This window comes from Dermochelys coriacea, chromosome 26 (genome assembly GCF_009764565.3).
Source record: "Dermochelys coriacea isolate rDerCor1 chromosome 26, rDerCor1.pri.v4, whole genome shotgun sequence".
NCBI lineage: Eukaryota > Metazoa > Chordata > Testudines > Dermochelyidae > Dermochelys > Dermochelys coriacea.
Genome location: NC_050093.1, coordinates 16,177,707 through 16,201,154, shown reverse-complemented (window position 1 = coordinate 16,201,154; position 23,448 = coordinate 16,177,707). Strand labels below are relative to the sequence as shown.

At 48.2% G+C, this 23,448-nt stretch overlaps 1 pseudogene; it reads left to right on the top strand.

Annotated features, from left to right (window-relative positions):
* Positions 1-17,762: 17,762 nt before the first annotated feature.
* Positions 17,763-21,243, top strand: LOC119848582 (annotated as a pseudogene).
* Positions 21,244-23,448: the final 2,205 nt, after the last annotated feature.

Genomic DNA, 23,448 nt, shown 5'->3' with positions numbered 1-23,448 from the left:
AAGATGAGCTATTACCAGCAGGTAGGGAGGGTGCGGGGGAAGGAAGAAAACCTTTTGTGGTGATAATCAAGGTGGGCCATTTCCAGCAGTTGACAAGAACGTCTGAGGAACGGGGGTGGGGGTGGGGGGTGGAAAATAACATGGGGAAATAGTTTTACACATTGCACATTACACAAAGTAAACCTATTTTCCCCCCTCCCCCCCACACTGTTCCTCAGACGTTCTTGTCAACCGCTGGAAATGGCCCACCTTGATTATCACCACAATGGGTTTTCTTCCTTCCCCCCACCCTCCCTACCTGCTGGTAATAGCTCATCTTAAGTGATCACTCTCCTTACAGTGTGTATGGTAATACCCATTGTTTCATGTTCTCTGTGTGTGTATATAAATCTCCCCACTGTATTTTCCACTGAATGCATCTGATGAAGTGAGCTGTAGCTCACGAAAGCTTTTGCTCAAATAAATTTGTTAGTCTCCAAGGTGCCACAAGTACTCCTTTTCTTTTTAAGAAAAGATGTGAAGCTCCTGAGTGATGCAATGCGCACTTTGGAAACTGGTATTTTGTGTGAGGTTTGGAATGATATACTTCAGCCATTCAGCAGGTGGAGTCTAAGCTTGCAAAGTGCTCAAATTGACCTTTTCACTGCTGTAAACCTAACAGGGAGTCTTGGAACTATTCTTCAACAAATGTGGGATAGTTTTAATGAGTATGAAATTCAGGGAGCTGCAAGGACTGCTAACCATGATTACAAGTCAGCCAAATGCCGCAAAAGATAGAAGACATGCAACAATGCAACTGCCCACTCATTCAGTGACAAGGATGCCTCCAGAGTTAATACCTTTATTACAATCATCGACAAACTGAAGAGTTCATTAGAACATCGGATCAAGGCTTATGAAAATATTTAGAAAATGGTTAGCGTACTGACAAATTTTTCGCCTAACATTTCAAGTTCCGAAATCAGTGAAGATATCAAACGTCTGTGTCAGAAGTACCCAGACAATCTCCCAGTAGATTTTACTAAAGAATTTCTTCAATTTTTGGAATTCACATCACCCTCAGATAAAGAGAGAAAAGATGACGGAAGCAAATCTATTTAGATGTACTGAGTTATCACTGAACCCAATGTGATGGAATGTTTCCCAAATGTTGAAACTGCCTTATGGCTGTATTTGTCACTAATGATCACTTGCTGTAGTGGAGAACGTTCCTTCTCTTTTCTAACAAGGATGAAATATGTCCTTGATCTACCATCACTCAAGAGCATCTCAGTGCTTTGTCCCTCTTAAGCATTGAGAATGAAATCGTCAAGTCTTTGAATTACGATGACGTCGTTCATGACTTTGCCACAGCTAAAGCTAGGGGGGGAAAATGGTTTGTTTGAAGATTTGAGTGTCATGAGAGTAGAATACATTTTTAATTTGACATAAATAAATAATATGTAAATATGTATGTAGATACAAGTTTGATGACTTCATAATTTTTTTTGCACTATGTAATTCATACTTAGGCCCTTCCCTCCCATTAGCCTTAGGACCCTCATAACCTTTATCCAGCCCTGTTCATGAGGCAGGCTGAGGGCTTTTCCTCAGCTTCTGGCCCTCCCCCTCGTGCAGCCAGGCACAGACTGGCCCTTTGGGGTCACAGCTGCCAGAAATCCTTGCTGATCTCTCCTAGAGGCTGGGAGATTGGCTGCAGGCTAGTGCTGACAGCTGTGGCTGAGAATAGCAAGGGAACAACAGGCAATGAACTCCTCAGGGAGCCCTGCTCCCACAGCTTCTGTGTTGCAGGCTTGTTCCCAGGAGCGGGTCAGTTTAGATTCTTCCTGCTCTACAGCCTGGTTATAAATCGCCTGCCATGTCCTTTGTGAAGGGAATGTAATCTACTAACGACAAGTGTAATTAAACCAACGTGCGTGTGAGCATAGATCACTCCAGCCCTCTCTTTGCTGTGAAAATCTCTGCTGAGAAACAGGGACCCTGATCCAAGCCACCCCTCCTCCCCCTGAATGCTGTGAGCATTCAAAATCCAAAATCCAAATGACCCTCATTTATAACAGGCCAAAGGAAATACCCAGGTGCAAATTAGAGGGGCTGGAAACCCAGTACTGCCTGTAGCAGTGTGGCCACCTCTCTGGCTGCTGAGAAGGCTAAGGGTGGGTGGATGGGCGAAGCAGGAGCCACTGAGGATGAACGGTGGGGATGAACGCTTCCCATTGCAGGATCTCTGGAGGCAGCCAAACAGCAGCGTGCCGTGAAAATAGCATTTCAGCCCTGCCACGTCCTTGCATGGAGCCCGCTCCCACGTCACAGGGTGAATCACTCCTGGCCACAAATGCTGTAACTGGAGGAAGTGCTGATGCAAGGCGCACAGAGAACTAACGTAGCAAACTTGGCTAAGGATGAGGCAATCAGTGTGGGGATGGGCAACCTACACTGGGGGCTGTCCATGCACCTGGACAGCAGCAAGGACAGATTTAACCACACCTGTGCTGATGCAGGGCGGCTGTGGAGGGGCCCGTGGCCGATCACAGGACAGGTGGAGGTGTCTCATGACAGGCCTGGATCTCAGGGAGGAAACCTTGCTGAGGCTCTTGCGGCACGCTGTGTATTGCATAACATCTGTGAGGCTGAGCGGGAGGCACAGCTGCCAAAGGGGAGTGGGGAGATGGCCAGGCTGGTCACTGATTTCCAGCAGCCTGAGACAAGGCCAGTTACTAGCACCACTGAGGGAACGTCTACACTGCAATGTGAGCTCAGGGTTAGTGGGACTTGAGGCAGCCGACCCGTGTCAGGGAACCCTGGTCTGGAGCATCTACACTCTATTTTAACCACGGTTTAAAGATTTTCTGATCTGTGTTTGAACCTGGGGCTCTGGCGTCCACACTGTGGTGTGCAGACCCGAGTCAAAGCAATCGTATCCCAAAGTTCCTAAGCGCCCCCACCCCCAAAATGTGGCTGCTCTAGCCCTAGAACCAAGGTGTGCTATGGGAAAACTTTACTGCCTGCCCTACATGGTATCGGGAAGCAGCTCTGTGATGGGCTGCCCACCCCACCCAGGACTGAAAGGGGTTAAGGTGGCCTAGTAGACCAGTTAACTCCACAGGCTGCACCTGGAGGAAGAGCCAGGGAGCAGGGAATTGACTACAGGAAGGCTCAGGCAGGAACAGGCAAGGCCTCTAAAGCCAGGAAGCTGGCACCAGACAGGGGCTGCTGGGAAAGGACAGTCATTCTCAGGGAAAAGGGAGTTGGAGCTCCCAGGGAAAGTGGGGGAACCAGGAGTGCAGGAAGCAGTCCAGGGAAGGAGCAGTGAGGACTGGGAGAGGAAAGCCCAGAATGGCTGGCTGGAGGGTCCCTGGACTGGAATCTGTAGAGGATGGGGTTGGGTTCCCTCCCAGTCACTGAGAGAGTGGCACCTGAGGCAGTGAATGGGAAGACTGCCCAGGACTACTAAAGGAAAGAGGGCTGTCATGAAGATGATGCTGTGGTTCCTGGAGTGAGGGAGGGGCTGCAGACCAGTGGGAGAGACAGCATGCAGCCATGGGAAGGGGTGTTGGCCTGATGAACTAATCCCCAGAGTGGCCAGGAGATAGTGCCAGTTGAGAAGTGTGCTCCATCACAAGCTTACTTTGTAAAAGGCTCCACTGGTTGGCTCTCCATCGCAGAGCCAGGAGGCTCTCTGACAGGGCGCTTGCAGATCAGTGCTCAGAAGACAATGGGTTAACACTGACCTGAGCCACTGCTGTTTGCAAAGCGGGGAGGGATTCCATTTTCAGTGGAGTGGATGACAGATTGTTGGGATAGGAGGACTGAGCAAGTTGGCCCATGGAATTGTGGGATACTTCTGGCTGACTCCCGGGGCCCGAGTCAAGTGGGGCTGTGTCTACATTGCAAAACAATAGGGCTCGGACCCTGGGTTCTGGCTTAACTCAAGCTCACACCTTCCAGCCCTGCAGGGTCCGAGCCCTGGGTTAGGGCAATTGCAGTGTGGACACAAGGGGGGTTAGCATTGAGCCCGGGCTTACACTGCAGTGTAGGCATACTCTGAGAGTGCTGTGCAGATGAGGGCGTCTCTAGGAGCACACTGACAGGCTGCAGGAGCCAACCAATGTTATCAGTTGTGGATATGAGGTGGTGGTGGTGGGGTGTTCTTGGGAAGGGGTGCTATTGCCTCAGGGGACTTTTGCCTCCATCAGACAAAGAACATCAATCTGGGTTGCCACAAGAGAGAACTTTATGAAACATCAGTTACAAAAAATCAAGTGCAAGGGGCTGGCTACACACACCCGAGCGGGCAGGTGTATTTCTAACTGTCCTCCTACAGGGTGGACAGTGATACTGCTGCTGGGAGAACTGCAGTGCTGAGGGGGCGGTGGATAGCCCTGGCCAGAAGGAATTGTTCTCCTGGCCGTGGAGTGGCTGCTGGCCTCTGATCAATAATGCACTCTGGGGATGTCTTGGGGCATCTCTCAAGCCTTCTGTCTCTCCTCGAGAACATGCTCCCACCCTCCATCCCTTTGCCTCACTGGCCCCGGATGGGGCAGCCTGGATCGGTCGGAAAAACAGGTTTTCCCTTGTCCTTTTACCTCTTCCTCGACTGAGTCGCTCTGCAGGTACGGAAAGGACGCTTGGTCTGGCCTCCGGGTGGTGCGTGTCACAGACTTATAACCCCTGCCCCTCTTTCCTGAATGTACTGCAAGTAACTGCAGTGTAAACAATCTGCGTGAGCGGGTTCTTTTCCTTGCCCTGTCATTGCATTACATTGGTCCAATTGGTTCCAATGAGGTTGCGTTTTCTTCCCTCTTATAAGATCTGACCTAGGACGTGCAGCAGAGGGAGGAGGCCATGGAATTGGTTAGTTTCTGGGAAAGGGCCTGCATTTACATTTCTCTGGGCTCCGGTCTGATCAGCATCACTCGCTCTCCTTTGATTTAAACCTCATAGCAGGGCCTTACCTGGCCTGACTTCCAGTCCGGTCGCTGCCTCAGTTTACCTTCCATTGTGCATCTAACAACCCCCACCCCAGACCCGGGAGCATTCTTTATTTGCCATCTTTCCTGCTGTGGAAAGCCTGGAACTGCCCTAAAGTGACACACACCCGGCGAGGAAGAGACTGAAAAACCCCGCTGGGAGGGAAGTGAGACTGCGACGGAAGCACCTTTGCTTGAGCAATCTTGCCAAGGAGCAATGTGGGCATTTCTCTGCTACTGGGGAATTCTTGCTGTGGCAGGAGAATGGGCAAGGAACCACCCGTCCACACTCCACATCCTTCTGCCTAGCATCTCTTCAGAACTGTCAGCCATAGCATCCGCAGGGGAACTCAGTGCAGTGCCATTGAAGTCACTGTGACTAGGGAGGCGGAATGGCCTAATGGTTAGGGTGTGTATATAGGACTTTGGAGACCTGGGTTCCAATCCCAACTCCACCCTGTGTGACCTTGGGCAAAACTTTCAGCCAGCAAAATCCCTGAGCCCAGATGGGTTTACTTCCAATCCCTTGAGTGGGCAAGTGATGAAGCCTCTGCATTCTGAGGTTCCCCCACCTAGCCCAGTTCTTAGTGATTTCAGTGCGTGGGGGGAACCTCACTGCTGTATTTCACACCCTCACCAGATCCTAGCCTATTAGTGACTTCAGCTCTTGTGATCACCAAACAGCTAAGAGAACCCTCAGCTGAGTCTGATCAGTTCTGTCTTTAAGCATTAGAGGTTAAGAACATAAGAATGGCCAGACTGGGTCAGACCAAAGGTCCATCCAGCCCAGTATCCTGTCTGCCGACAATGGCCATTGCCAGGTGCCCCAGAGGGAGTGAACCTAACAGGTAATGATCTAGTGATCTCTCTCCTGCCATCCATCTCCACCCTCTGACAAACAGAGGCTAGGGACACCATTCCTTACCCATCCTGGCTAATAGCCATTAATGGACTTAACTTCCATGAATTTATCCAGTTTTCTCTTTTAAACCCTGTTATAGTCCTAGCCTTCACAACCTCCTCAGGCAAGGAGTTCCACAGGTTGACTGCACTGCGTGAAGAAGAACTTCCTTTTATTTCTTTTAAACCTGCTGCCCATTAATTTCATTTGGTGGCCCCTAGTTCTTATATTATGAAAACATGTAAATAATTTTTCCTTATTCACTTTCTCCACACCTTTATCACATTCCCCCTTAGTCTCCTCTTTTCCAAGCTGAAAAGTCCTAGCCTCTTTAATCTCTCCTCATATGGGACCCGTTCCAAACCCCTAATCATTTTAGGTTTCAAAGTAGCAGCTGCGTTAGTCTGTATCCGCAAAAAGAAAAGGAGTACTTGTGGCACCTTAGAGACTAACAAATTTATTTGAGCATAAGCTTTCGTGAGCTACAGCTCACTTCATCAGATGCATTCAGTGGAAAAATACACAGAGAACCTGAAACAATGGGTGTTACCATACACACTGTAACGAGAGTGATCAGGTAAGGTGAACTATTACCAGCAGGAGAGCGGGGGGGCGCGGGGTGGGAGACCTTCTGTAGTGATAATCAAGGTGGGCCATTTCCAGCCGTTCACAAGAACATCTGAGGAACAGGGGTGTGTGTGGGGGGGGGGGCGTGGGGGAATAAACATGGGGAAATAGTTTTACTTTGTGTAATGACCCATCCACTCCCAGTCTTTATTCAAGCCTAAGTTAATTGTATCCAGTTTGCAAATTAATTCCAATTCAGCAGTCTCTCCTTGGAGTCTGTTTGTGAAGTTTTTTTGTTGAAGAATTGCCACTTTTATGTCTGGAATCGAGTGACCAAAGAGAGTGAAATGTTCTCCGACTGGTTTTTGAATGTTATAATTCAAAATAATTCTTGACGTCTGATTTGTGTCCATTTATTCTTTTACGTAGCGACTGTCCAGTTTGATGCCATCATGTGCCAGCAATGCCCCTTTGCCATGTACATTGGCCAAATTGGACAGTCTCTACATAAAAGAATAAATGGACACAAATCAGATTTCAGGAAAGGGGTTGGAATGGGGGCAGGGAAGGGGTGGGAAGAGGTGGGGCAGGGGCAGAGCCTCAAGGAAGGGGTGGAGTAGGGGCAGGACCAGGGCAGTGGGCGGGGTCAGTGGTGCGGCCCTCGGGCCAATGTACTAGTCCTTATGTGGCCCTCATGGTCATTTGAGTTTGAGACCCCTGTGTTAGACCTTTCTTTGCTAGATTGAAGAGCCCATTATTGATGGTATAATCGTGTCTCCATTAGGGCTTTTGCCAGCATGTCAGTGGAAAATCCCACCCGCCCTCACCCCCATCCAACATAGATCTAGTAGCAAAAATTTTCAGCACAGAGACCGAGCTTCATTGTGAAATTACACAAGATTTGTATCATAGATTTTTAGACAACATGGCAGGGAGAAGGGGTTGCTGGTCAGGGAGTGCAGCATTGGATGCAGGGTCTATGTGGAGAACAGGGACCCAGCAGAGTGTGACAGGGCGCAGATCCCCAACTGGAAAAGGGTCCATGTCCAGGGTTTAGGACAGCTGATATATCTGGGTCACTTGGACCTGTCCAGCACAACTTGACCTGCAGTGAGGACATGGCTCTGCTGGGCTCCTTTGCTATTGCTAACTAGGACAGGGCACTTGCACCATCGGTTTTCTCTTGTGAGTCATGGAGGATGTCTAGCTAGCAGGTGTGGAACCTGTGGCTTGCAAGTCCAGAGAATTGATTCTAAACTCACCCTGGGATACTTCTACTGAACTCAGAGTGACTGTGGCTGCTGGGTTTCAGTGCGTCACAGCTTCAGGGCCAGCTTGGGGTTCCAGAACAGACACTTTCTGCGAATAAAAAAATACCCCAGCCTCCTACTTCCTGACCTTGCATGCGAGCTGCAAACCAACAACCCATTATAATCTGCCAATGCTTTCCTGTTCTTCTGCAACTGAAGTCACGGAGTTTAACCACAGCTACAACTTCCCCCCTTCTCCCCTGCAAAACTCCTCATTAGAACCCTGGGAAGGATTCTAAGCCCAGATACTGCCCTCATGGGCACTTTGTCTAGGCAGAGAGAGAAGCAAATAGCCCCTTTCCCTTTGCTGAGATAAAGGTGCTCTCACCTCTTTGTTGTGGAGGATGGGGTGGTCTCGACTCAGTAAGGTTCCCATGTGCTTCCACCCTCCACTCTAAGGCCCCATCTAAACTGGGGTTTTTTTTACCCCAATGTAGCACCACTGATGTAATTCACCAATGCAGATGTGCTGGCCCAGTCAGATGCACCAGCACAAGCCCCATTTTACACTGGTTCAGTGTGTCTATATATGACACCACTATGGCCCCAGAATTGTACCATTCTGCCCTGGTCAAAAGCCTGGCCAGTGTAAGTGTATAACCCATTCTGCCCCTCCCGCAAAGTGGAGAGGACATGCACAGGTTTTTGTTAACGGAGCTAAGATTTTTTTCATGCACTTCACTCAAACCACACTGCTTTTAGGTAAAATATAAAGCAGATTTATTAACTACAGAAAGATTTTAAGAGATTATAAGTAATAAGTATAAAACAGATCAAAGTTGATTACCTAAGAAATAAAACAAATTCACAATCTGGGTTCTATTAACTAGACAGGATTTGAATTAAGCAGTGTCTCACCCTGATGGTACAAACAGTTCACAAATCTTCCACACACAGGCTGGGGTTCCTCCTTTCCATCCAGGGACCCCCTCCCCAGTCAAAGTTTTTGTCATCTAGCCATGTTTCCAGGTGTTCAGTTCTGCAGGGGAGTGAGCTGAAGGGACAATGTCACTTCCCCCTTTTAGAGCTTCTTTCATGTGGACGGAATGTCATTGTTCCAAGCAAAGTTCCCAGCACAGTTGGATAGGGATAGGGAGTCAATGGACACTCTGGCCTTTAGAACCCCCACACACCTTTAGTGTGTACGAAAACTGAAGCCAGGGGAAGTTGTCACTGTTCATGATAAAGTTTGTTGGGAGAGTATGGGACAAGGAACTACCCTGACAGGACACCTGCTCTTCCAAGCTAATGACAGTTGTGTGTATGTTAAGGTCACCACTTTGCAAGACATACATTTTAATCTCACCACTACTGCAGGAAATTATATCATTTATTGGCCTGTGGATAGAATCCTGCAATCAGCCCTTAGGTTTCAGTTACCCTTTAATTGAACTGCCTTAGTACATACCTTAGTACCTGCCTGGTTCCAAAATTTGCTTTCACTCCTACCAGAGGTCCGAGAAATCTCTGAATTACAAGGTCAAATTCATATGCTTCAAAATATGTACCAAATTGAAAAATATGCCTTTCATACAGCCTATAGAGTGTCTATGTTATGTACTAATTATGATGCATTGTGCTATGTAACTAAGGCTATAAGACAACCCCATCATATTATCACAATGGGAATGTTAATGCTTTTATTGTTGTTGTTCAGTTTAGGGTTATGTAATAATAGTAACGCCTTCTATGTTCATACTAACCATGCATTGTCATTGTACCCAACCAAAACCCATGAGGCTGAACCATTTGATCTAGAATCAGAAATACAAGGTTTGATGAAAATGAAGGTTTAAGACTGATAGTTGTGCTGGAAGCACAAAAGGGGGAAGTGTGGAAGTAGAAAAAGGGATAAAGGGAATTTGAATGCAGACATCTCAGTTTTTGGAATAGAGCAAGAATCAGGCTAACTCTAACTCTAATAACGCGAGACTTGAAGGGAGGGCCTGGGCTAGTGGGAAGTGAGTTGGAAAACTGAAAGAGATGCTGTTTTGACCTTGTGTTAGATAAGAATTGGAATGGAGACTGTAGCAGGAACCGCTGAGAAAAAGTAAGATATCAGGAAGGAATATGTAAAACAAGACGTGGCTGTTGTTCATTATTGTATGCAACAAAAGGTATAAATGCTTGCTCTAATTGTTTATCTAGCGGACACCTGCCTAGGAAGGGGGAATCCCTGTCTGTGCGCATTCTCCCCCTTGCAATTGCTTGAGAATAAACTGTCTCTGACATGTTGCAACCAACCTAAGCGTGAAGACTGAGTTTTCTTCCACAATGGAGTCCAGTATCACATGATCTAGTCACATGCCCTTGCATGCTTTGATGAGTTATAGCAGCCATTATAGCAGCTCAAAGGGGGCCAACCTGTGGCTCCGGAGCCACATGCGGCTCTTCAGAAGTTAATATGCGGTGTGACGGGTTGGATCACAGAAATTCCCTTGGGAACTGCCAATTGATTTGCTGAGACTACCTCTAAGCCCGTTTTCCCTGGCAGCTTTGACTTCAGAACCCTGCCTGGTTGTGCCAGACAAGCTAGGCTGCTACAAACACAGACCCAGGTCTGAACCACATCCCACAAAAAATGTAGGCTTAACTGAAAACAGCTTAAGAAGTGTTCCTGTCTCCAACACTCAGGTACCCAGCTCCCAATGGGGTCCAAATCCCAAATAAATCCGTTTTACCCTGTATAAAGCTTATACAAGGTAAACTCATAAATTGCTCGCCATCTATAACACTGATAGAGAGATATGCACAGCTGTTCCCCCCCCCCAAGTATTAATACATATTCTGGGTTAATTAATAAGTAAAAAGTGATTTTATTAAATACAGAAAGTAGGATTTAAGTGGTTCCAAGTAATAGCAGACAGAACAAAGTGAATTAACAAACAAAATAAAATAGAACATGCAAGTCTATGTCTAATACAGAAAGAAAACTGAATACAGATAAAAACCTGACCCTTAGAGGAATTCCAGTAAACTTCCTTTTACAGACTAGTCTCCTTCTAGTCTAGATCCAGCAATCACTCCCACCCCCTGTAGTTATTTCAGTTTCTTTCAGGTATCCTTGGGGGTGGAGAGGCAATCTCTTTAGCCATCTGAAGACAAAATGGAGGGGTCTCCCACAGCTTAAATAGACTTTCTCTTGTGAGTGGAGACCCCCTCCTCTCTCCTATGCAAAATCCAGCTCCAAGATGGAGTTTTGGCGTCAAATGGGCAAGTCACATGTCCATGCATGACTCAGTTTTTACAGGCAGCAGCCATTGCTCACATGCTACCTTGAACGTCCTCATGTAAATTTCTTATGTGGATTGGAGCCTTCCAAGATCCATTGTGCGTTAAGTGTTTATTCATTGGGCACTTGCAAACTGACCAAATGCCTTGCTAAGGTTATTTAAAATCAGACAAGTACACAGCTAATATTCATAATTTTGAATATGGTAACGATACATGCATACAAATAGGATGAATAGATTCAGTAGATCCTAACATTCACAGAGATATGTTACATGGCATATGTAGCTCTAACGATGCTGGTTCTGGTGGGACCCAACTAAGAGTGCCAATTCAAGACAAATTGCTTTAAGCAGGGCAATTACAGCCCAAGGCTGGGGTTTCTATGCACACCAAGGCAAACCAAACCAGCCAAACAGAGAAGACTTTGGTTTTACCACACTGGATAACCACAAGTCACACAAGCAATTCCCTTAGACACTCCAGTTTCCCAGTATCACCACAAGTGCCCCTCATTACGGGGACAAATGGTTATGAAAACCAATACCCCAGTAAAAGAAAAAAGGTTCTCTTGATCCAAAAGATGAAGCCCCAGACCCAGGTCAATATACAAATCAGATCTTACCCACAAATCACACTGTTGCCAATCCTTTAGAATCTAAAATCTAAAGGTTTAATCATAAAGGGAAAAAGATATAGATGAGAGCTAGAATTGGTTAAATGGAATCAATTACATACAGTAATGGCAAAGTTCTTGATTCAGGCTTGTAGCAGTGATAGAATAAACTGCAGGTTCAAATCAAGTCTCTGGAGTACATCCACAGCTGGAGTACATCCACATCAGTCCTTGGTTCAAAGCTTCAGTGTAGCAAAGTCCCTCCAGAGGTATGAAGCAGGATTGAAGACAAGATGGAGGAGCTGCAGCAGCTTTTTATAGTCTCTTGCCATGTGGTCTTTCTTTCTTTGTCCCAAAGACAAGCTGTCCATCACATGGCCTGGAAAATCCTCAGAGTTCTGTCCATATGCAGGTCCCTGCAGACCTTGCTGAGTCACGAGGCCCGTCTGCCTTCTCTCAATGGGTCAGTTGTGTAGCTGATGGTCCTTAATGGGCCATCAAGCCTGCTAGGCAGAGCTGACAGCAACTTGCCTGGGGTGTCACCCAGAAGCATAGCATAAGTTTGAACTACAGACAGTATAGAGCCAATACTTATATCTTGATACATGCAAACAGGTAGCATAATCATAACCAGCAAACCATAACCTCATCTTAGACACCTTATTTGACCCCCTTTATACAAGATTTGGTGCCACTACAGGACCTTGATTGCAACAATGTTCTATACAGTCCCAGTTAAAGTCAATGACATCACAATAGCATAAAACATATTCCAGTTATGTCATATATACATTCATAAGCATATTTCCATAAAGCCTTATGGGGGCACCATCACAGATGCTTTTTACATAAGTCTGTGATTGGGGATACAATGTCACTGAACCCCCTAACAAACCTCCTGTAATAGTTTGCCAAGCCTATGAGGGATTGGACTTGCCTTTTAGTTTGGGGTACAGGCGATTTTATGATGGCTTCCACCTTAAGAGGGTCAGGAATATTTTGCCCCCCTCTCCCAACCCCAGTGTCCCAGATAAGGGACTTTGGTTGCCCCTATCTTGCACTTAAAGGGTTTCAGAGTTAGCCCCTCTTCTTTGAGCTTTGATAGCACATAAGATTACCTAGGGAGGTGGTGGAATCTCCTTCCTTTGTGGTTTTTAAGGTCAGGTTTGACAAAGCCCTGGCTGGGATGATTTAGTTGGTGTTGGCCCTGCTTTGAGCAGGGGGTTGGACTAGATGACCTCCTGAGGTCCTTTCCAACCCTGATATTCTGTGATTCTATGATTCTAACTTCCAGGTGCTCCTTGTGGTCACCCCAGGTGTTGCTGAATACAGTAATGTCATCTATGTATGCCCTAGCATAATTCTGCAAACCATTTATCACTCTGTTGACCAGTCTCTGGAAGGTTGCATCAGCATTTACCAGACCAAAAGGTAACACTGTAAATTCATAGAGCCCTATGTCAGTGATAAAAGCTGTTTTTTGTTGTGCCTCCCCCTCCAAAGGGATCTGCCAGTAACCTTTGGTTAGATTAGCACATCCAGCATGTCATCAGTTCTTGGCATGGGGTATGTGTCTGTTACAGTGACAGCACTGAGTTTCCTACAGTCTGCACAAAATCTAACAGTGCCATCTCTTTTGGGGACCAAGACCACAGGGAAAGCCCACACACTGTCAGATTCCTTAATCACCCCCAAGTCCAACATGCTTTGTATCTCAGCCCAAATTTGCTCCTTCACCTTGCCAGTGGCCCTGCAAGGCCTGGAAGCGGGAGGCTGAGCCCCTTTCATGAGGATTCTATGGGACAGCAAGTGTGTCTTCCCTGGTTTGTTGGAAAATACCTCACTGCACCTTTGCAGAGTTGACAACGCTTCCTCCTTTTTGACTGGTGTCAGCTCACTACAGATTTCCATACTTTCCAGGGTTGATCCATCTTGGCATTCAGCCATCAGATCAATGAGTGGGTGTGCCTCAGTTTCCCCTTTGACACAACAGATCATGTTTACCCTGGTCTTTCTACTGTGATAGGCCTTGAGTCTGTTTACATGTACCAATTGAGGCACAGTATCATCAAGGGGCTTTTTAACTTTGTAAGTGTCCTCACTTGCCACTTCCACCACTTCAAAGAGCCCCTCCCAGGAGTTTTGTATCTCGAACTTTTTTGCAGGGTGGAGTACCATGACCAAATCTCCTACGTCAAAAGTGCATTACAAGTATTTTTATCATACCACACCTTTTGCTTGGCCTGACTGCTCTAGAGGTTGTTTTGGACAATTTCTATCATATCTTTCAACTCCCTCCTGAACCTCTGGACATACTCAGTCACGGGTTCCTCCCTCACGATGTTGCATCCTTCCCAGGTATCCCTGATGAGATCGAGAGGTCCCTCATTTTCCTCCCATACAGAAGGAAAATCCCGTGGACCCTTGAGGTGCCTCCCTATAGGCATACAGCAGGAATGACAATAACTCATCCCAACTTTGGTTACTGTCCTCTGTTCCAGTTTCTTTCAGGTATCCTTTGGGGGTGGAGAGGCTATCTCTTGAGCCAGCTGAAGACAAAATGGAGGGGTCTCCCAGGGCTTTATATAGCTGACCAAATGCCTTACTAAGGCTACTTAAAATCAAAGAAGTACACAGCCAATATTCATAACTTCGAATACAAAAATGATACATGCATACAAATAGGATGAATACATGCAGAAGTACATAACCTTTGCAAAGATATGTTATATGGCATATCTAGCTGTCATAAATATAAAGGGAAGGGTAAACACCTTTAAAATCCCTCCTGGCCAGAGGAAAAACCCTTTCACCTGTAAAGGGTTAAGAAGCTAGGATAACTTCGCTGGCACCTGACTAAAATGACCAATGAGGAGACAAGATACTTTCAAAAACTGGGGGGAGGGAGAAACAAAGCCCCCCACCCCCGTCTGTGCGATGCTTTTGCCGGGGACAGAACAGGAATGGAGTCTTAGAACTTAGTAAGTATTTAGCTAGAGATCCATTAGATTCTGTTTTCTTTAAATGGCTGAGAAAATAAGCTGTGCTGAATGGAATGGATATTCCTGTTTTTGTGTCTTTTTGTAATTTAAGGTTTTGCCTAGAGGGATTCTCTATGTTTTGAATCTGATTTCCCTGTAAGGTATTTACCATCCTGATTTTACAGAGGTGATTCTTTTTATTTTTTCTTCTTTTAAGAATCTGAATGCTTTTTTTCATTGTTCTTAAGATCCAAGGGTTTGGGTCTGTGATCACCTATGCAAATTGGTCAGGATTTTTATCAAACCTTCCCCAGGAAAGGGGGTGTAGCATTTGGGAGGATTTTGGGGGGAAAGACGTTTCCAAACGGACTCTTTCCCAGTAATATACTGGTTAGATGTTTGGTGGAAGTAGCGAAAGTCCAAGGGCAAAAGATAAAATAGTTTGTACCAAGGGGAAGTTTTAGCCTAAGCTGGTAAAAGTAAGCTTAGGAGGTTTTCATGCAGGTCCCCACATCTGTACCCTAGAGTTCAGAGTGGGGAAGGAACCTTGACACTAGCATAAAACATATTCCAGTTATGTCATATTTAAACTCATAAGCATATTTCCATAAAGCATTATGGGGTGCAACGTCACATGAGGCTTCTTTTATAGGCACTGACTCTGGGGCTGGAGCTGGGTTACTGGCCTAGTGGATGGGGCGGGTGAGCTATAGATGTGCTATAGCTTGATTTTTTTTGTAAGGCTTTTGACACAGTTCCATATGATTGTCATAAGCAAACTAGGAAAATATGGTCTAGGTGAAATTACTACAAGATGGATGCAAAGCTGGTTGAAAGATCCTACTTAAAGAGTAGTTACCAATGGTTTGCTTTCAAATTGGGGTGATGTATCTAGTGGAGTCCCACAGGAGCCAAACTGAAGGGACTGAGGGGCACTGGACTGGAGCCCACCTTGCTGTGTGGCATCCTTTGGCAGAGGTGAGTGATGCTTCCAGGCTGGAGAGCAGGCAGGAGGGGACTATTTACACCTGTCAATAAACCAAAAAAAAGGACAAAGAAACAAACTGGAGAGACAGGCATGTCAGAGCTGCCAGTGCTGCCAGGAATCACCACACACTGCCAGAGCCAACTGGGCCCATTGCCTGCTGCCTAGGGTCACAGGGGGTCTCTCAGCATGGCTGAATCACAAGGACGAGGAAATGTATCCAGGCTCATGGCAATGGACTAGAGCAGGAGGGAGTAAATGCAGCACAGGGTGGCAAACACTAGAGGGAGCTTCTGGGTGACCTGCGACAATCTCGTGAGAACCACCCCTCCCATTTCCTCCCAGTATAAATAGCTGGGTGATCGCTACAGAGAACTCAGCCTGAGCCTCCCTGTGACAGAAGGAGCTTCAAACTAGACACCCAACAGATATTGCTGTTGACAGGTCTGCTGCTGGGAATACTCCCTCTACTGCTAGCCCCTGGGCCTTCAGCAACACCCAAGATGGCTTTGGCCCTTCCTCTAGCTTTGCTTGTTACTGTGCTTGTCCTCTGGATGCTTTTCTATTTTATTTATATTGTGGTAGCACCTAGGAGCACTAGTCATGGCCCATTCTCCTGCTGTGCTAGGCGCTGTACAGACACAGAACCCAAAGAGCTGATAATCTAAGGATAAGCCAAGTAAGAGTAGGTGGGTACAGACAGATGGGGGAGCATAAAGAAACAATTCTCTCTCTCTCTCTCTTTCCTTTTCAGAATCAGCCCTGCCAAGAGATCTTACAAAACCAACAGATATGAGGACAATCTCCAGGTAAGTCTGTTCCCATCGTATGGACAATGCTTTTAGGAGACAGCAGCACTTTAGACTCTGTGGCTCTGGCAAGAAATGCTACATCCATCGAGGCATTTTGCAATATTAACACGGCAGACGTGGATATAAACTCTGGTGTGGCTGTACCTATGGGCGGAGGGGCATATGTTACTACACCACCATCATATACATCACACTTTGAAAAAAAAGAAAAGGAATACTTGTGGCACCTTAGAGACTAACAAATTTATTTGAAACCTGTTATCACATCTTGAGAAAGAGACAATGCAAGGTAGAGAAGCTATTTATGGGAGACGGAGGGTTGAAGAAATGAAGGAAATTCTGGGTACTAAATTCCAGAACTGATCCGATCTTCCCCCACCCCATCATAAAAGAGCAGCCAAACTAGCAGAGCAGGGGGCAGTGGGCCTAGAGGGGGGCTGGGAGGGCAGCAGAGTGTCTGCACTCATAATCTCAGACAATAATTTCCTACCAATGCGTAAATGGGGAGTGAGGCAGACAGTGCTCCCATGTTTGAGACCCTCAGCTCCCCCAAAAAAGAGAAATTTCACAGCTCCTTGTTCTTTCCCCAGTTACCCTGAGTGCCCAGTCTCCGCGGCAGGATCGGCCTCCACACACATGGTACTGATCTGCGCTCATGTCACCCTGCCCTGTGTATAAATGGCCGAGAGTCCCAGCCAAGCCCAGGGTCAGGGGCAGCTGGATACGCAGAGCGCTGGGCCACAGCGGGTCCCAAAGGGGCACAGCCTCCTGGTGGGGACCCAATGTGGCCTCCTGGACCCGCTCTGCAGTGGCTGTTCCCTGGCTCTACCCCCAGGGAACCTGTCCTGGGCAGAGCAGTGAGGGGTGGGATTGCCAGTGGCATATTAGGTTAAGGGGGGGTCAGTTACTAACTGACCCTGGTGTCTGTCTCATTCCCTGGCTCTGGCCTGGCTGGAGAAACCCCCCTTGCCCAGCACATCCCGCCAGCAGCTAACAGGTTCTGTGAGCCCTGGATCCTGCTACATAGGGCAGCCTGGGGTGGCTAAGCCCTGTCGGTGCAGAGAGGGGTCACTGCCTGTAGTCCCCACAGCTGCATCCTGGGGCCAGGCCCTAGTGGGGAAGCATCCCACCCCCAGCAACACTGCCAGTGGCCGGTCCATGCCCTTCCTCCTGCCGTGGCCATGGGGCTGGCGGCCCCTTTGGCAATTCCATGGGGAGCTACCCCGGAGCTGGGCCAAGGGGGGTGAAATGGGGAACGAGCCTTGATTGGCTGCCCACCAAGATCCAAGCCAATCAGATTGCTCAGCAGATGGGGCTTACTCCCACACCTGCACACTTCATGCTATGTGCTGCTGGCTACCAAGATCTGAAGGGGGCAGTGGGCCAAAGATGGGCCCTGATCGCCCCCCCCACCACATCCTGGCTCAGCAGGGCCAATGGGGCTCCCCCTATGGGACCAGCTGCCTGAGAGCTCGTGTCCATCTGTCCTTCCCAGCCACCCCGCTCCCGCCAGGACACGACAGGCACCAGGCACACGTCCACCACAATGGCATCCCAGCCAGGAGCAGGGATGGGGGACAGCCAAGTGGACCCCGTGGGAATCAGGACAAAAACATGAGGGATTTGTTCGACGCGTTCATTAAGAAAGGTGGGTCTCTGGGCATGGGGTCCAGATAAAGGAGAATCTCAGGGCCTGAGAGGGTTCCCTGGCAAAAACCCCTCTCGTGCCTTCTCATCGGCCGAATTCCTGCTCATTCTTGTCCTCAGCCCAGTGTCAAAGAGGGGCGTGGCAGGTCAGACGACAGGACTTGCACCTATGGATGCTGGAACTAGGGGTGTGGGGGTGCTGCTGCACCCTCTGGTTTACAGTGTAGTTCAATGGATCTCAGCACCCCCACTATACAAACTGTTCCAGTATCTCTGCTTGCATCCCCAGTTTACAGCAGCATCACTGAGAACAGAATCTGGCCCCAGGGCCATGCCCTGAATTATGTGCAATCTAAACCATTTCCCCTGGAATCTAGCAGCTCGCTTTATGGTCATATATCAGGGGAAAACTCCAGTTTCCAGATCCTTCCCGGGGAGTGGACTCTCATAAAAAGGGAAATGCAATTTCTTAGAATCCAGTTTGTATCATTGGAGCACAGACCAGGGGACTGAATGCAGGGCCAGCAGCAAGCCCCGCACAGTTACCTGCTTCCTTGCAGGAGCTCTCCCTGGGATAGTTTTATAGGGGACAAGTTAAGAGGGAAGGAGTTGAATTCACCATGCGCACTGAGGGGTCATGGGGTGCCGGGAGCTATGACATTTCAGGGCAATGAAGGGGAGAAGTGCAAGGAGCTATGGGGCTGCCGGGGGGGAGGGGGGGGACAGATCCCTTTAGGATGGATGTCCTTGTCACCATAAGAGAATTTCTACTGTTAATGATCCTGCATTAATGTTTTGCCTTTCCCGATCATCCAGAAGATGGTGCTCCCACTCTTCTGGACCTCCCCATGCCGTTCATCTTCACCCTACATGACGCCAAGCAGAAGGTCATCCGTTTGCAGAGCAACAATCTTGTGGCCGAGGCCTCCAACTGAGACCTCAGTGAGCTCCACGCTCCCTCTCGTTTACCACTCTTGCTGGCTGTCCTGCTGCTTTCCTCCAGCCGAGGCAGAGAGGAGTTGAGGGCCGCGTTGCTCTCTCCAGGGTGGTGCCCGGCGAGGAGGAAATCTGTGTACTGAGCCTCTTGCTCTCCCCAGCCCAGCAGATTCTGAACGGGAGCTCAATGCAGAGCAGGAGCCAGGCTGGGGCATGAGGGGGCCAGGTCTGTGGTTCACGGGCTGCCTGCATGGTTGCTCCCTGGGGGGATGAATTAATGCTGCCTCTCGCTGGCAACTGAGTGCCCCTGTGGAAAAGTGACTCTTGGCAGTCTAGAGACCTGAGCCCTCTCAAGTTCCACCTGCAGAGAAACTCAGTGTGGTGCCTAACCGGTTCGTACAGGACAAACAGTACCCCATCATCCTGGGCGTCCAGGGAGGAAGTAGCTGCCTGTCATGCGGAATGTTGGCCCAACCCAAGCTGCAGCTGGAGGTGAGTGTCCTCAGCTGGGTAGTTACCAGCCTTGGGGGGCAGAATTTGCACCTTCCTCTGAGGTGGCAGCTTGTGGCCCCCACCAGGGACGAGATCCTGAAGTAGCTGGGGCCGTGGGCTACTCTAGTCTGGCCGTTGCGGGGCTCCTCGTGGATCAGACAAGTGCTGGGGGCTAAGTGGGGTGGACATGGTTCCTGGGTAAGGCTGCCCACATGGGAGCTTGGTGAGTGGGACCTGTGTGCCCTTCAGGGGGCAGCAAGAAGCTGAGGGACAGCAGGCCCTGCCCAGGACCCTGCCCCATCTTGGAGACGCAATGGGGGAAGGGGAAATCAGGGTCCGACCCCTGCCCCTCAGCTTCTGAGCCCACCTGCCCAGGCCTTGAAACCACAGTCTGGCACTGGCTGGTTTCACTTTCAGTGGGATTTGTCCTTGCCACCGGCAGGAGCGGAGCTGATGAAGGAATCTTCTCTCCCCACTATAGAGCTGGTCCAATATGGACTGAATGGTGGTTAATAAAATGTATTGGAGCTCTGAACTGCTGCCCCATTTGCCATGTTTGTGGCCCCATACGATGCACGGTTCATGGGCATCCATATGGACATTCATAGGGCGATCTGACCCTTTCATCTTGATCTGACCCTACCAATCTTAGCCCTCCTGCCTGGGTGGAGGGAATGAAGACAAGGGTCATGTGATGGGGTGTATGAGGCCTGCTGCAGGACATGAGGGCAATCAGAGGGAATTGCAGAGAGAGCAGATCTGGGGGTGGATGCTCGCTCCACTTTTAGGAAAGAGATGGCAAGCAGCTCTAGGCAGTGGGTTTCTGCAGAGCTGGAAGAGAGACCTGCTAGGAAGGATGGCTCAGCAGGGAGAGGACTCAGAGCCTGGCCCCGAGGCGGTGAGCCCCCTAGGAAGGCTTAGGGAAGATCTGTGTGTTTAGAACTTTGTGCTAATAAACCAGGCTCCTGGAAGGGGAGAGTTATTGAGAAAACACTGGCAACGTGAAGTTCAGTTAACTGGGGAGGAAAGGGAAACCGAGGCAGCAGACAGGCCCAAAGCCAGAGGTGGGTAAGCCCCTGTTACAAGTGGGCTTATGTTTCCATAAATATTTGGGGAAGGGATAGACAACCATCCATTGTCACCCGCCAACAGGGATATTCACAATTTCTTAGTTCCCTGTTTATAAAACTACATTCAGCCAATCAGCGAGCAGGATGAGTAGCATGTGACTTTGGTGACCAATCGCCGACAGCGACCATGCACAAATAACCAATAGGCTGATAACAGTTATCCTAGCTGGTCCTGAGACTGGTTAGGAATAACAGAGATGCTTGCAGAACTCCTGATCAGTCAGCTCACTGACGTGCGAGCAGAACTAAGGGCTAAACGCCCAGGGAATGTTGTTCCCAGAAAATAATCCAGCTTCCTGCCACGGCATCTTCCTTTCTCTTCCCCACTCAGGATAAGAAAATAATGGAATTGTTTGAAGACAAGGAGCAAGCCGCTCGCTTCACTTTCCACAACATTCCCGAAGGCAGCAGCCACCACTTCGAGTCGGCCACCTACCCGGGCTGGTTTCTCTGCACCTCCCAGAAGAGCAGCGAGTCCATCTGCATCATCAACCGCCCGGATGAGACAGATATCACTGAGTTCAATTTAAAAGGATTCTGACCCAATAGCCGCCTGCAATGGGAAGAAGGCTACAGAGGTTCCCTCACTCACCCCAGACAGTATTGCCTGCTTCTTTTTAGTGCTAGAAATTAAAGTACTGTCTACTCTCCTTTTCCTGGGAGACTCTCTGGTGACTCTGGAACTCATGGCATTATGACATCACCCACACCAAGGAAGCAAATCATAAGCAGCTGAGAGGGGATGGGATATTTAGCCAGGCTGGTTTTTATTATCTTGTTTTTTATTAACCTCTACTTAACACAAATACTCAACACACAGTTGGGAGCAAAGCTTTTGCTGTTAAAGATCCTGCAAAAGGTCACAGCCAGCCCCTGCTACAAACGCAGGGCAGGGTGAGCCCCCATTTTCGGAATCTCTGTTCCAGCATCACTAGGTACCCACTAGCCATCCCAAAAGGAGCTCCAGCCCCTGCACTGGAGTCAACGGTCAAAGGTCCCATGACCCAGTCACATGGTTTCACATAGGCTTGGGCATTGCACTAACAAATATGGTCCCATGTAGCATGTGGCCCCATAGAAATGCTGCAGAAGCGTTAATGGTGCATGCAAGATGTTCAGACACTGACCCTCTTAATCTGCTATCAGCACAGGGACTCGCAAGGGCATCCCGCTGGAGAATACCCACCATCCGGCATTCTGCAGCCCTGCATACTCCGGTGGTACCCTAGCACACCTTGCACAGGATCCAGGTCAGGAAAGCAGATGTGGGCAATAGAGCCCTTAAACACATGCTTCAAATTAGTGTGGCTCATGTGCTTTCCTGACTCAGGGCCATGGTGCAGGTTCTGATCTCCTTAGAAAGCTCCCAAATCCCATTAGACACCTTACAGTGCTTGGATGCTATGGGTACAGGTCTGTTTCTGCAGGCACTTTACGGCTGGGTGTGCAGCCAGCTACACTGGGCATGCTCATTACAGTCAGCAGAACTCACAGTAGGAAGCAGCAGAGGCAAGGTTAAGGTGTTAGCTGGACTGGGTCCTTAGATATCTCTCACCAGATTTACACTCCCTCACATAGATTCCAAGGCCAGAAGGGACCATTGTGAGACACACTAGCCAGACAACTGCCCACAATAATCCCTGGAGCACAGCTGTTAGAAAAAACATCCCATCTGGATTTAAAAATTGCCGGTCATGGAGAATCCACCATGATCTTGGGTAAATTGTTCCCATGGTTAATTACTCTCACTGTTTAAAAAGGTACATCTGATTTCCAGTCTGAATTTATCTAGCTTCAACTTCCAGCCATTGGCTCTTGTCAGACCTTCCTCTGCTAGACTGAAGAGTCCATTATTAAATATTTGTTCCCCCTGTAGATACTTATAGACTTTGATCAACCACCCCTTCTCTTTGTTAAGCTAAATAGATGGAGCTCTTTGAGTGTCTCACTGTAATGCAGGTTTTCTAATCCTTTAATCATTCTTATGGCTCCTCTTTGAACTCTCTCCCATCTACCTACATCCTTGAACTGTGGGCGCTAGAACTGGACTCAGGATTCCAGCTGTGGTTGCACCAGTGCCAGATATAGAAGGAAAATCACTTCCCTGCTCCTGCTCAAGATTCCCCTGTTTGTGCATCTCAGGATCACAGGAGCTCTTTCGGCTACAGTGTTGCACTGGGAGCTCATGTTCAGCTGATGACCCACCGTGCCCCCCAAATCTGTTTCAGCAGCCCTGCTTCCTAGGGTAGAGTCCCCCGTCATGTCAATATGGCCTGTCTTCTTTGTTCCCAGATGTATTCATTTAGTCGTATTAAAACACATATTGTTTAGTTGTGCCCAGTTTACCAAGCAATCCAGCTCTCTCTGTATCAGTGACCTGTCCTCTTTGTTATATACCACTCTCCCAATTTTTGTGTCATCTGCAAATTTTCAGTGATGCTTTTATGTTTTCTTCTAAGTCATTGCTAAAAATGTTAAACTGTTTCTTAACCTACCTGTCATAAATATAAAGGGAAGGGTAACCACCTTTCTGTACACAGTGCTATAAAATCCCTCCTGGCCAGAGGCAACATCCTGTTACCTGTAAAGGGTTAAGAAGCTCAGCTAACCTGGCTGGCACCTGACCCAAAGGACCAATAAGGGGACAAGATACTTTCAAATCTTGGGTTGGGGGAAGGCTTTTGTTTGTGCTCTTTGTTTACGTGGTTGTTCTCTCCTGGGCCTGAGAGAGACCAGACAGAAATCCATCTTCTCCAACCCATCCTAATCCAAGTCTCCAATATTGCAACCAGTAGAGGAAGCCAGGCAAGGCGGATTAGTTTATGTGAATTTTCCCTGTGTTAAGAGGGTTTATTCCTGTTTTCTGTAAC